This window comes from Staurois parvus, unplaced genomic scaffold (genome assembly GCF_062004578.1).
Source record: "Staurois parvus isolate SC_StPar_1 unplaced genomic scaffold, SC_StPar_1.0 ptg000216l, whole genome shotgun sequence".
Classification (NCBI taxonomy): Eukaryota; Metazoa; Chordata; class Amphibia; order Anura; family Ranidae; genus Staurois; species Staurois parvus.
The window spans coordinates 883290-899186 of record NW_028318012.1 but is presented as its reverse complement, the minus strand read 5'-3'; the positions used below and the strand labels follow the sequence as shown (position 1 = coordinate 899186).

At 41.5% G+C, this 15897-nt stretch overlaps 1 protein-coding gene across 1 annotated transcript in view; it reads right to left on the bottom strand.

The window, feature by feature from the left end:
• Positions 1–15897, bottom strand: part of ARHGAP15 (Rho GTPase activating protein 15) — a 778695-nt gene that overhangs the window by 80201 nt on the left and 682597 nt on the right. The gene's annotated exons all lie outside the window — the stretch shown is intronic.

Below are 15897 nucleotides of genomic sequence, written 5' to 3'. Positions count from 1 at the left end.
TGGGGAGAGACAGCAATAAAAACAGGTAGTGGTAGAGAGGTGCTGGACATAAATTTTCACAGGTCATCAAAATGCAGAAAAAATTAACTTGAGACCAATTGGCCTGTGTTTGGCAGTTCACGACAATGACAAGGACCCCACAGGAGGTCTTGTTCATTGAGAAATCCAAGTGCAATAGATAAAAAAGAGTGATACCCATACGGAAGAGAAAAAATCTGAAGAATATATTTTTAAAAAGATATATGTTTTTATTCTTCATATTTTTTTTAACATATAAAAAAGTCATTTTAACATATATTTTTACATATATTTGTAAATGCGTTCCAAAAATGTAGATTTCTATTTTTAAAGACACACAGTATATTTGAAATGTATTTTTAAAAATATTTTTCTTATATTTTGTAATAAAAATGCATTTCAATCAACATGCAGTATATATATATATATATATATATATATTTATTGAAATATATCTTGAAATATATTGAATATGGCCAAAATTGTAGTATTTCAAATATATTTTTCTTCCATATGGGAAATGAAAAATTCTTAGAATTCAAATGTTTTTAGTGTTTAACTGGTTCAGACGGCAGAACAAATGACCAACGTGTTTCAGGGCCATGTAATTCCCCGTCATCAAGGAGTAAAGGGGAAGGAAACTGCGGTGCCCCCCTGACAACATCTTCTTGTGACAAAACATGTACGGTTGAGCTACAGCTTATGACGTCATCGCACCACTTACTGTGGCCATTTTGTAGGTTGGAAAATTTTATTATCTCATATGCTGATTTCATATTATGTCTGTAACTGCAATACTTATATTAAACTGTGGATTATTTTAAAATACTACACTATGAGGAGCTTTTGTTCTCTTTGTATACATCCCAATATCTTTGAGGCATAACACGGGATCTTTATCCACTGGCTCTGAGGAAGAGGTTATGTCCTCGAAACGCGTTAGCAAGTTGGTCATCCAGGGTTCCATTGTATGGACTCAGATGTTGTTTGGATCATACACCTTGTTCAGTTTGACATGCCTGTATTATTATGTCCATTGTGAGTATGATACCTATTTTTGTTTCTTTAATAAATTATTTTAAACGATAATGCACTAGGTCGGTGCGCCCTTTTTCTGTTTCTCCATTTGTATCCAGTGTATTCGGACCACCCCGGTCTGTTGAGGGCAGCGAGCAGTGCATATTCCAGAAAATTCCAGAACATTCCTATTGGGTCTACTGAGTCCTTTCCTAGCGCAGGAGTAAAGTGTTTGTTGTGTTGGACTGGATCTTTATCATCGAGTCACTAGCGTTGGAACTGCCTTTTTGGAGGAGAAGATCAAGGATCCAACATGTCCAATGTTATTCCATATTTGCCGTTTTTGACCACATGATCTGTGGTCATATTTTCCAGTAAGAGGCTGTGAATGGTAATGGTGGAGGATTCTTTCTATTTTCCTGTTGGCGGCACATCACTTTTTTGAAGATATGTTTTCTATCTAGCACATGGTCACATTTATTGGACTTTTTTGAGGACTAGAATTTATGAATTTATTAATGTGTCATTATATTTTGTGCATTAGTGGTATGAATTAGCGCTACATTTTTTTTTTTCACTACCCTCCAAATGATTTCACAAATGGGCTGTGGGACAGGTATGGGTATAATCATTATTCTTTTGTAGGGGGTTTCTTATTTATGTTTTTTTTTGCAGATATTACAGTAGAAGTCCAGTCAATCGCTATCTAATTTTAAACCTGTTCCCTACACCTATTGTATGCCTATTCTAACTATTCACTACAAAGAAAGATGCCATTACTTACCTATTCTGAAAGCGTTCCAGTTCAGTCACATGATTTCCCCAGCAGACGACTTCAGTGAGGAAGAGAGATCGCCGACAATGGCTGTGATGTCACCCATAATCTTACTATGGGGCATGCGTTGTCAGCTGTTCCTCCTCTACCCTGAAGCCAGCACTGGGAGGCGATCATGTGATTGGACCAGAGCGCCCTCAGAATAGGTAAGTATAGACTTCTTTCCTTTAGTTAGTTAGTTAGAATAAGCTTAGAACAAAGGTGCAATCAGGTTTAAAGTGTTACTAAACCCAGGACCCTGCATTCACTATATCTGGTCTCCCCGGACCCTGCATTCACTATATCTGGTCTCCCACAGTACACACAATATGGAAATGCAATTATTTTGGTAAATATAAACTGCTAAATACCTTTTCTCATCCTAAGTTAATGCAGTCTTGTAGCTTCTATCAGTGTTCAGGCAAGAGCTGGCTAAAGCTTGTAGGAGGAGTTTTCATTCTGCTCTACAAGGATGCAAATCCCCCTGACCTCTGTCTGGACAGTGCTGATTGGCCCTTTGCTGATCACATGCACGCTCCCAAGAAAATAAAACTTCTCTAGCAATACACATCAAACTGAGCATGTGCAAAATGCCTACGGTTCAGTCTGTCTTATCAGGTGATAAGAGGTGGTTGCTTAAACAAGGGGAGGAACAGAGCAATCAGGATCAAACAACCTTTTTACACATGTGCAGAGGATTAACCCCTTAGGTTCCACAGTGAGTATAACAAGCTTGCTTTACTGCATATACAGACTGATTTTACTGTTTAGTAACACTTTAAGCTTAGATACAGTAGTATTGGACTTATTTAACTGATTTGCACCTGCCCACAGAAGTTGTACCTCGAGTGGGTGGCAGCTGCAGGCTGGCCGAAGTACTGGTACATTGCAACCTTTCTTGTGGGTTTGGGGCAGACATGTGTGTGCCTCCTGCTGACCTGCTCTGTGATTGGACAAAGCAGGAGTCTGGCAGCTGATTTCAGCCAATGATTAGTACAGTGCCAGTGTACAGTATTACTACTGATCACTGTATTATTGTCACTAGCGATGTCAATTGGTGATCCTCCCAGATACTGTCTCTTAGCACTAGTTTGCTTGCCATCCTAGCACATTCCCACTATAAGTAGATGATCACCGCCATTATAGTATAGTGTCATAGCTGTGTAAATTCCAGTATATATCCATTGTTTGTAGACACTTTAACCTTTGCACAAACCAATTAATATACACTTATTGGAATTTTTTACCAAAGACATGTAGCAGATTACATTTTGGCCTAAATTTATGATTTTTTAAATTTTTGTTATTGGATATGTTTGATACCAGAAAGTAGAGAATACTGTTTTTTTTTTAAATTTCGGTCTTTTTCATTTATATTGCAAAAAAATTAAAAAAAACTGTGGTGACCAAATATCACCAAAAGAAAACTCTGTTTGTGTGAAAAAAAGATAACATTTCCTTTGGGTACAGTGTTGCATGACCATGCAATTGCCAGTTAAAGTAGCGCAGTGAATAGCAAAAAATGATCTGGTCATGAAGGGGGTAAAACCTCCTAGAGCGCAAGTGGTTAATTGATATCCCTATTTATCAGGGCAGAATGTAAACGTTTTAGTCCATGCACTTTTTCCGGCTGTAATCAGGAAGGGGTTTTTCCTTTCTGAAAATAAAAACAGGAATCTAATGCCATAGAAAGGAGGGTGGGATAACATCTTCTTGCACCTCATAGACATCTGTCTAACTCTGTAGCTGCTTCAATATATGGCAGACTTTGCATTAGGAAATTACATTTGAACAGCTCCTATAGGACTCATCTACCAGGTTCCTGTATAGGATCTCTCATTTATTGCCTTTCTGCTGTAAAGAATTATTCCAAATATCTAGCTTGAGGTTCAGTGCTCTGGGTCACTTACATGCTGTGTGACTGGCCCTGAGGCGGAAATTGTTAGTATACCCAGGGGCGGGCCAATATATCACGTCTGCACTGAGATTAACGCTACATGGCTCTGGGCAGTCAGGAAAGGCTTAGGGAGAGACACTAGTGCTGATCATAATAATCCACACTGACACCCCTAACATAGGGAGGAATTCTGGTGTCACTTTTTATTTGTGACATAAAATCGTCCCCTTATACTGCAATGTACATTGTGCTACCAAATGGATACAGAGTTATGTTTCAAATTCAGAAAATAACCATCAGAAAAAAATATATGACCCTTTAATTTTCAAGGCAACTTCAACAGCTAAATATACACATTTGAAACATACACGGAGTAGTATCAAAGAGTAGTGGTTAATGATTCATACTCTGAATGGTCTGGGGTCATCAGTGGTGTACCCCAAGGTTCAGTGTTGGGACCCTTACTTTTTAATATATTTATAAACAATATAGGGTCTGAGATTAAAAATACAATTTCAGTCTTTGCAGATGACACCAAGCTGTGCAGTGGAATAACGTCCTTGCAGGATGTCTTCAACTTACAAGCTGACCTCAATGCACTGTTTAATTGGGCAACTATGTGGGAAATGAGGTTTAATGTTGACAAATGTAAGGTTCTGCACTTGGGGGCTAAGAATATGCATGCATCATACATACTGGGGGGGGGGGTACAACTGGGGGAATCAATGGTGGAGAAGGATCTGGGAGTCCTGGTAGATCACAAGCTTAATAATGGCATGCAATACCAAGCTGTGGTTTCTAAAGTGAGCAAAATCCTCTCTTGTATTATAAGAGGTATAGACTCCAGAGAGAGAGATATCATTTCCCCCGGTACAAATCATTAATAAGACCTCATCTGGAATATGCAATTCAGTTTTGGGCACCAATTCACAAAAAGAACATTGGGAAACTGGAGAAAGTACAGAGAAGGGCAACCAAACTGATCAGAGGCATGGAGGAGCTCAGCTATGAGGAAAGATTAGAGGAACTGAATTTATTCTCTCTTGAGAAGAGGAGATTAAGGGGGATATGATCAACATGTATAAATACATCAGTGGTTCATGAACTCGGTGTAGAGTTGTTCACCCTGAGGTCATCACAGAGGACAAGGGGGCACTCTTTACGTTTGGAGGAAAAAAATCTCCAAACACGGAAAGGTTTCTTCACAGTGAGAGCTGTGAAAATGTGGAATAGACTCCCTCAAAAGTTGATTCTGGCCAGCTCAGTGGATTGCTTCAAAAAATGCCTGGATTCTTTCTTAGATAAACAGAATATAACTGGATACTAACATTTATAGGTAAAGTTGATCCAGGGAATATCCGATTGCCTCTCGAGGGATCAGGAAGGGATTTTTTTCCCTGCAGGAGTAAATTGGATCATGCTTTGCTGGGTTATTTTGCCTTCCTCTGGATCAACTGTGGGTACAGGATTAGAAAGGATTAGAACTTTTTTTTTTTTTTATATGGTTGAACTGGATGGACTTTTGTCTTTTTTCAGCCAGACTAACTATGTAAATATGTAACACAGAAACTGTTTTAGCTGCCAAAAGATTTGGGATCCACCATTGCCCACTGGGCTATGCGGATGCAGAAAATAAGGATGATGACAACCAGGGCTTTTTTTCTCATGGAATAGGTGTAGGAACGCCCCTCTTCTAGGTCACCCCTTGTCTCCACCCCCTAATCACCCCCAACTACCGATTCTTTTTGAGAATACAGAGTTAAGTATCATTTTGTGGTGCTAAGTAATTTGTATAGAATTTGTTAATGATAACAAGAAAAGCAGAAAAATAAATCCCTTGAAGCCAGGAGCAATAGACTCTTCTCAACAACAACAGATTCCCCTAGCAACTTAGCCTATGTTCACATTTGTGTGTGTCGGGAACACATGCAAAATCGCTTTCCTGAGACAACAGAAACTAGCTGCCCTTAAGCAGATACACAGCAGTGCCATTAATTGTTAATGACAACCTCAGGCATCTGCTCACATACGCGTTTTCACATGCACCACAATTCATGATGCTGGAGGCTGGAGGACCTATCAAATGAACTTAAGGAAAACTCAGGTATTACTAATCCCTGGGATCAGTGGTTTGGATGGCTGAGTGGCTGGCAGAAAGCCCTCGCCCAAGCAGGGGTGGTTATCTTGGGTATTGTATTGGGTATTCTAGTGGCAGTGGTCGCCTGTTGTGTGATCCCTTGCATCAAGAAACTAGTTGGGAAGGCTGTGAATGAGATTTCCCCCACATTTATGAACTATGATGATGTCGAACTCCCCCGTGAAGGAGGGAAATTTTATACTCCCTTGCAAACTGTGGCCCCTGATCTTCACGTTCTGGACCCGTAAGAAGTGTTATAAATCCCCCCCCCCCTTTAACAGACAACTATAAGCAGGGAAAGACAGTGCCTGACTGTGGCCTTCTCAGGACGCATCGAGACTCTAGGGATGGATTAGCCACTTGGGGGCTCTATATGCGTCTTAAAAGAGTTCCAAGGGGGGGCCACCAGGCAGTTAGGACATCAGAGAGACATAGGGACAGTCAGGAATAAAATAGCCATTTTAAGGGGGGATTGTGGTGGATTGTGATAGACAGTCCACGTTCTATTAGATGATCAGTAAAATGACAATTTTATAGTCTTGCTACTCTCTGCTTCTCGCTCTCTAAATTCCTTACTCTCTTAAGAAAACAATCAGATATAGGACAACGGAACAATGATAATTAAGATGGCGCCTTCATCCGGAGTCTAACCTAGGTGACTCATTAGAAGAAAAGTATCTTTTAACGAAAACAACCCCCATAAAAGAGAATGAGTCATTTTGGTGACAATGATTGGAAGATATCAACACGGATGGAAGAACACGCAGGAAACTTAGGGGACTTTTCACCCAATCATCAGATATGCTTTGCCTGCGTCATGAGACTTATAAATGTTACTGTTATTTCCTCAATAAAGTAGAAATTAGGAAGTTGGCAAACTGCATTCTGTGCCAGTGTCTTACTTCCACGTGCACGTATTCTTACATTAATTAGGCTCACTGGTAGATCACAACAGCTGTGGTCGGTAAGTGATCACATCCAAAACAGTGGCACTGTGTGGTTCGGTATAGACTTGAACAAGGGTCAGGGACTTTTTTTTACCACATTTTTCCTACAAGTGAGGGAAATCTTTATCCACCCCGCCAGTATACTTTTGCATCGTAAATTTCCTTGCTAACTTCTGCAGCCCAAACTTCTCCCATCCTCTGCACTCCAACCTCCCACCCACCTTAACTCTACATGCCTCCTCTGCTTATCTTTGCACCCACCTTTCTTACCACTGTTACCTCCCCAGAGCAGCATTCAGTAGAGGTGATGGTGGCTGAAACCTCAGGGGGCATAATATATATATATATGAATGCCACATTGCTGCTGCCATTTACACATGAAATCCATCACTATTTACATGTGAATGCTGACACAGTCTGCACACATGAATCATTTGTACATATAAACAGGGCAGAGCTGGACAGCATAAGTGACAGCACTTCACACTGAGATACTGGGACACAGTTTGGAACAAAGACTTTAAGGGACATGGGAATGTAAACCAGGACAGTTTGCAAGTATGGGGAAACTGCTTTGGGCCCCATAACAATGACTGGGCCCAGGGCAGCTCCCCCTTTTGCCCCTCCATAAAGATGGCCCTGGCCCTAATACAGTTACCATAGCACACCCGTACAGAACTACTGCAACTTCTTCATTCTTCCAGTCAGCGACATGGTCTGTTCCCACCTGCAGTAGTTCCCAGTGGTATACCGCTGTTCCTCCACAGAGAAGTAGTGATCCCAGCTCTGGGTTGGTATAGTAGGTGACCCTTTTTCCCTGTGGGTTGACTGGTTAGGAGGTTCCGGTGCCTCATAAGTGCTATTCATGGGGGAAAGTGGCTCATCCTAGCCCACAGAAATAGGAACAAGTGGAGACCCCAGAACAGAAAGATTTGTGCTGGAGATAGAGTCCTTAAGACCTTAAGAAGAGGTTCCACCTTAATGGTGGGGGTAACTTCAGCCACAGTCTTGGCCTCTACATGCCAAGTATACTCTGGTTTAGCAGTAAACTGAAACTGTGTCAGAACCGGCCCCAACTCATTTAATCTGTGGCTACTCAGGGCATTGGAGGTACTGCTGGTTCCACACTTTCAATGACTGGCTCCCTGGAGTCTAACTCAACTCCTGGTTGCTCAGGGGAATCTGACTGTGGTCACACCGACCCACGAGAATTGGGACCTGTGGGATCATCCTCAGACTCCTTTTTAGTTTGTGAAGCTGCATCCTCCAATTTAGATTGCTAGGGCTCGCTGGGAACAGGTCTAACCATTCCTTCTAAAGAAACATCTTTAGACTCCTAGGACTCTTCCCGTTTGGAAATAACGCAGAAAATTTGCACCTGCCTACACCTGCCTGCAAGTATTTCCACTTTACAGTCAAATTTGAGCAACCCCACTATATGTGTGTTATGTGTTCCCATTCACACCGCATGCCTAAAAATGTTTTAAAAAGTCTTGCCTTTTAGATGTTTCTCAGAAGAAGGTGTCAAAGTTGACTGCAAGGTTTTTGAAAAATGTTAGAGTGAGCATGTCCCAAGTCTGTCCTCATTAACATAAAATATAAGAAGCCTAGCTTCTATACCTTTAACCCTTTGATAGGAGAAACGGTGTCTAAATCTAGTTACAAATGATGAAAATCTGCTTGCACAGTACAGATAGGGTTAATTATGGCAAACACAGCTGCCTAGCCCCCTCATAAACAAAGATAACTACCTGGGATTTTTCCTTGCTGGAGGGTCCAGAATAGATCATGTAAAAAAGGTAAGCTGCAAATTTTTTTGTTATGCTATGTGAATGGGGACATGTAACAAATATAAAGTAGGTGTTATCCCAATGTGGCTGCAAAAGTAATAATACACACTGGGGAAAATTTACTAAAACAGGTGCACACAGAATCCGGAGCAGATGTTCATAGTAACCAATCAGCTTCCAGGTTTTATTGTAAAAGTTTAATTGAACAAGCTGAATTTAGAAGCTGATTGGTTACTATGCACAGCTGCACCAGATTCTGTGTGCTCCAGTGTTAGTAAATCTACTCCATTATGTCCATTTCATCTATATTTGTTATGTACATTAACCTGAAATGGATTTTTGAAATATTTAAATTTAAAGAAAGAAAGGAAAAAAAAGAAAAAGAAAAGGTGGTTGATGGTTGGTGAATCTCTTCATTCTATAGAGAGAGTCCCACTTGCTGAACATAACATGATTTATCACAGGCTCACAGCTGGAATGTACTCAGTCACTTAATAGGACATTAAGAGCAGCAATTAAGCTGTACTCCCCAAACAGAAACAACATCACTTGCTCGAGTATGCTCTTCACTTGTCCTTGTGTCTCTGTTTACTGTACCAAAACAAGCCGATCGCCATAACTTTGCCAACTGTTCCGTGGCGATCATGGTGAAAAGAGCACACCATCCAGAATGGCTAGGAGGGATGCTGTTTAAACATTAAACAAGACACCTTTCAGGTTGGCACTGGCGCCATATAAATCATCTTCCAAGAGCCTACTGTGCAGAGCCGCTGCCAGAATCTGCGTGTGACAACGACTTCATAAATCTGATAACATTTTCTAATGTGCCGTAAAATCAGCCTCCGAGCAGGAGGCATCCCGCCCAGGGATAAATATACCTTTTCATAGGAAGGAATTCTGCAAACATATGCTTTCCCAGACGCAGGTTTCTGCTATTGTGTTGAAGCACGGAAAGAAAAAACAATAGTGTAGAGAAATGATTGTGGTTTTTTTCGAAGGTATACTCTGTACAAATGGAAATGCTCTTATTTTTATTTATGTTTTGCTATCACATAAGGTAACAAAATTTTTTTTTTAAAGAATGCAATTAATACTTACTGTTTCTGCTGCCTGTGCTGCTGAACTCCGCTGCATTAAAGATCTAAGTTTGCAGAAGTGTGCTCAGCATTTGACACTTCCAGGAGTGTCGGATTCTGGCATCCCCCCCCCCCCCCCCGTGCTCTGTGGTTTTTGCCACCAATTCCTAGGTCACTACAGTATTGACATAGCTGCTGGAGGAAGGCTGGCCGTAGATGGTTCACTTTTTTCAATCAGCCCACTAACCGAAAGAACGAATGGATTCTCCCATCCACACATGTGAGGTAGACAAAGGAATCCTCTCTCTGTGCCATTGTATTCTGACAGCTGGACTCCACCGCTGCAAGCCACTGACTGACAAAAGGTTTCCAACAGCCCCATTTCACAGAAGGTAATCAGTAGATCAACTTCTGTCCAGTAGGAAGGGCCATAGATGGATCAAAATCCGGTTGGTCCCTGCTGAACTGGCTGCATTTCTCTCCATCTATGAACTAAAGAATCACAGCATCGAGTACATGCATTTGAAGCACCACAAAGTGTCAGATAGCAGCAGCACCCCAGAGCTCTTTAAGCCCCTCTCACCCAGGGAAGGCATCCCCTTAACTGAGCTATTACTCCCATGGGACTGGAAGGTCTACCCGATCACATGACTCCTGTGATTACAATGGTCACATGATCAGGAGTTGGTCCCGCTGGCACCTGATCATTACTAGAGATCAGGAGCTGTCTTTAGCAGCTCGGTCACTCTGCTGGAAGTGTGCAGTAAGAATTAAAAAAAATGATTTACTGGGTAATGTTTGTTTTGGTGTGTTAAAATGTTAAGCTAAAACCACTGAGGTTAAAAGAAGAAACAGAAGCACACACTAATAGACCATCCGATCAAGTGCATGACAGAACTCTGACCTCTGTGGTGTCTGGTTGTAGTTCATCTCGCAGTGCAGCTCAAAGAGCTCTGAGGAAGAAGGCATAGCCTTCGAAACGTGTCAGCTATACTAAGTGTCTACCCCCATGATGGGATTCGCGCTGGCTTCTTATCTTTGAAGTCCTTTTGAGGACTACATACCTGATTTTATTCGCTGTTTGTGAGTACCTATCTTCTATTAATAAATTCTGTTACTGAGGTAATGCGCAAGGTTGGTGCGCTTCTTGTTTTTTGTTTCACTTGCAGTATCGATCGGGCTTCCCCAGCCCTGGTTTGGAGCTGCACAACCTTGAAATATACTGGTGGTCGCCTGTTCTGGTGTTGGTTCCATCTATTTGCCACCGGTCTGGGCCCTAGAGCGCAGGAGAAATCGCATCTGGTCTAATACTGGTTAGTACTTAGACCTGGCACCTCGGATGAGCCCCTGTCATCCACCAGGATGACCTGCTTGTGTACTCATCCTGCTGGTTGATGGGAGACTCTCTACTGCTATAGCTACTGCCCTTTGAGTCTGACCCCTACCTGTGACAGATAGGTGTCCACTTATCTCCTTTCAAGCCACTACCCTCTAATGCATTTCACCTTCTCACAGGCTTAACAGCAATCGTCCTTTACGATTAAGTACTTGAGAGGGTAAAATGCGTTAGAGGGACGAGGCTTGGGAGGAGACAAGCTGAAGCCTATCTTTCATATACTTGATTGGGTGGTCTTCCAATGTGCGCTTCCATTTCTCATTCTGAGAGATTGCTTGAAATTGGGCTGGATGGGCCTTCTGGAAGCTAACACCCAGCAGTGTTTTGAATTACCAGGCTGATACATTTGGGGCTTAGAGCAGCGTTTTTCTGTTTATATTGGTCACAGTAAAAATGCTGAGGGTTTAATGCTACTTTAAGTGAAAATCTAGTGATTATGAGCAGCAAAGACAGTTTCAGAAAGAAGGCAGAGCACAGGCATTCTAAGAAACCCTCATCACCACCATAAAACAATGGCAGCCAATGTGTGACTTTAGTAGGGTCTTGAGAGCCCAGGATACAAAATGGCCAGTGGTATCACACACAACCCTAAGATTCTCCTTATTAAACCCAAGAGTTTTGCTCTTTTTTATCTATTGGCTGTACATTTCTAATCTATTGTAAAACAAGAAAAGAATGAAAGAAAAAAAAAAAGTCAACATGTGGTAACTTTAGTCAGCATTTCTGCGCCAGGGATGATAAACACCTCTGGCCGTCTCTGGCATTTATCAGTACTGAGATATTATTACCACATACAGTCACAGCTTGGCTACTGTTATCATTGAAAAAAGGCCCAGCTAATCTTAATGGTTTGTAAAGCTGTTACCTGCGCCCGCCTGACATTCATCATGATCACTTTACCTCATAGGCCCAACACACAAAAGGTCTTTTATCTGCAAGGGACATCACTATGAATTATTATTTGCAGCTAGGTAGAAAATTGTGTGTTGTAGATACCTTTTCTCATTATAAATCACATAGTCACTTTCCGCCATTCGGCAACATAAAGCTGCTGAGGCCGAATTTTTCTGTCGCTCTTTGCTCTTTTAAGTCTTCAGGAAATATAGAGTACTGATGCACTAAAAAAGCATAATACGATTTTTTTTTCTACTGCCCGCTTACCTTTGCCTTTCTGCACAAGAGTGCTTTTTTTTTTTTTTTACGAGGCCGCTGCAGCCCCATTGAAAATGGATTAAAAGAAAAAAAAAGCACATTATTTCTAGGTGTTGTGTGTATTGAATGTGACCTTGCGGGGGTATATTCTCTTCCAGATAAAGTTAAGTTATTCATGTGTAAACTACTGAGGACAGGATACGTCCATGACTTTTATGCTTCGATTACCCTTTTTTTTCGCATCGGAAATGTTTTTATCAAAAGGGAAATAAAAGGACGATGTACTCTGTGGGGTTTTCATTGCTTGATAAGCACTAACTGTTTTTATTATTTATTTGAACTGTGAAGAGGAAATATAATCTTTTATGAGGGAAAAATATTAGATTTGCTGGTTCTATCCACCTTCGATCTCTGTTTTTTTAATATAGCTTTGAAAGAATGGTATTTGGGAGTGCTCAGTTAGATTGATGGTACATAAAAAAAAACACTGTCCGGTGTCCCAAATTGAAGATGCTGGTGAGGTAAAAGTGTCTTGGTCAGCTAAGGCAAGATGAGTTGTTCCCAAAACAAAACTGTGGACCTGTTAGGCCTCATTCAATGGAGCATTTGCCCATGCAATGTAAAAACGTGGCATACTTTGGCACCTGGAAGGCACAAATGATGTGTACAGTCTGCTTCCAGCAGCCTATTAAAGGAGAAGTAGGGCCTAAGCTCTTTTGGCCCTACTTCTCCTTTGAATAACAGCAGTGCACTTAGTCTTGCACTGCTGTGACCCACATTCAGCAAATAGCAGGCTAACTCTCGCTGTCGGATGACGTCACTCAGCCATTCCAGACTCTGGATGGATCCCGACTTTAATGTCCGGATCCACACAGATGGCTGACTGGCAGTTGGCACAGCCTCTCAGTGCTCTGCTGAGAATTCGAGTCCTCTCCACAGCCTGGCACTTCAGTGAGCCCTGAACGGGCAGAGCACAGATAGGTGACTGACAGTCATCAGCTCTCTGCTCAGTGAAGACTGACCAATCAACAGCCAGATGATTACTCAATTCTCCATCTTAGAGGAAGTGGGGAAGACACCAATGCTAAATCCAACCAGGTGAGTATTTATGTTTGTTATTTTGAAATTCTCTTTTAAAGTCAAGGACAGTCTGAAATATGACTCAGGTCTGTGTGGCTGTAGGCATATCTTAGTGGTACTTGTGTACAAGGTTGTATTATACAGAGATGTCCAAAAGCCTAGATTTAAACTCTTTCTCACAACTACAAAAAAATAAAGCCCAACTCCGGACACAAGAAAAAAAAACAATCCTTACAGTGTCCCACCCAACCTCCCCATATTGCAAGGGTTAATACTTATTTATGCCGTAGGGTAAAGGAATAAGGTGTAATACTCACCTGATTTCTCACTCCAGCAGGGCCCCTCCACTGCTGACAGAGGTCCTCCTCAGCCCCATCTATAAGGTGCTCCAAGCTGCAATCACAATCCTGCCTTCACCACATACAATGCAGAGTTAATAGCCCTGCTTTGTGAGTGATGACACTGAAGGACCGCCGTCTCATCTGCTTCCTAGATGTAAAGATCATTGCTGTAATGATTGGGTGATGGAGGGAAGCCATCTGCACAGGTTTTTTTTCTCAGCTTAGAGTTGGACTTTAGGGTCTGTTCACACCAGAATCGCCAACATTCCTGTGTGACTGCTGTGTGTTCCCCTGTAGTGTGATTTGGCAGACTATGCATTTGACTGGGCTGCAAATTGCACCGGAATGCACAAAAAGCACTACTTTTGAAAAACACGCTACACCAAATCGCCGTACCATGCAATCTGGTGCCTGCCAACATATTAATAATGTATAATTATAACCTGTTTTTGTTATGCTGTTACCTAAAATATATTAAAAAAAAAAAAGGAAAAGTAAATATCCACTGTGTAACATAAAGAGTCCACCATAAATTCCATCAACCATAATGTGTATAAAATTCATTCAAAAGCCTTGTGTTCTCCTAGGTAAGTTCAACCACCACTGTAACACTCTGCCTCTTACTAGTAGGTGAGACCTTCTTTTTAATAAACTCGGCTATATTTATGATCAGATGTGTCCCTTTCTTTGCAGTAAACTTGTGGTGCTGTGAGTGGAGTGAAATGACTGGATGACTGGATACAGTTCCCACTGAGGTGCCCTGTATTTTACTACTCCCAGTGTCAATTACTGTAGCACTCCTTTGAGCTTGGAGATCAAATTAAGACCTACCTATATATTTGAGGTCTCACCTATTTTTAAGAGGCAGAGTCCACTGAAAAGAGATTTATTAGTCTTGGGTGGATACTGAAGACCTTAATCAATTGAAGGCTTCTATCTTTTGGGACGGTATTTTCAGAACTTACAGGGTAAGTTCACTTTTAAAAAAAAAAATGGAAAGGCGAACTAACCCCAAATATCTTGGTCTCCCCTCCAGACCCTGCTGCTCATAGTGGTCATGATGCCCTGTGCTGGCAGCCTAGTGTTCTGTACACCAAATACAGTCCTAGTATGAGTATCCATCTTAATGTTTGCAATGGCAAGCATTCATTGGTCAGCTCAGCCACCATGCTGACCAATGAGTAGTGCATCTGAAGCTTCTTCTTCTGGAAAGGCGTCCAAGAAGAAATAAGCAGTTTTCATTTGTCAGAAAGGTCATGTGGTTGCACTAGTAAAAACAAATGGCAACTGCCCCAATCTATAACTGGCCTTTGTAGCATGTGGCCGCACTGACCAAGGAGCGCTTGCCATGGTAAACATTATGATGGATAGTCAGTCCAGAACTGTATATTGCGGTGTACAGTGTATGTTCCACTACACTGCCATCACAGGGCCTCATGGCAACTGTGTGCAGTGAGGTCCAGTGGAAGGGCTACTATATTTGGAGTTAATCACCTTTTCATTTTTCATTTAAGGGGGAATGTACCCTCTAACCCCTTTTACCAATGGACAACAAACCAACCCCTTAGAAAATTCTCCTTAGTTGGATAATGAAGCAGTAAGATTGCAGAACCAATGCTCAGTCAAGACCCAGGTCCTAATGTTCATGGTGGTGACAGGAGGTTTAGCTTTAGGCTCAGTGACAAACAAAAACATCAAAGGGCCCCTGAACAATACCAACTTTTGGATCCCAACATTAAACTACTGCCCAAGTACAATAAATAAATAGGTAGATATATAGATTTAATAGCCATTGTGATAACCAGAACTCTCTTCTGGCTCTGTGGTTAAAATGGATCTTTTGGGGTCGTACAGCAAACACCTCCCCCTCCTCCACCCTTCTCCTCCACCTTCATCACTTCCAGTCCTAATTGTATCCAGAGGAAATGAGAGAAGCATTCTACATGTCTTCCATTGGACAGACTCACATCTAGTATAAATGGGTCTCTGCAGCTGCATAAATGGTATTCCTACCCTTGGCCCAAGTAGTGATATCTACTAACTGTAGTTTTTTAAAATATATTTTGTTAGTTTTAAGAGGACTTACCCTTTAAGTGTCAGTTGTTGTGGATGAAGTTCAGTAACTGTTGCTACACCTGAGATGTCTGAAGCAAGGACCATCTTTTGGTTCAACAGAGGGAAACCCCTTAAGCTACTTTAATACCATCCTATATTTTTATTAGTTCAGCATTA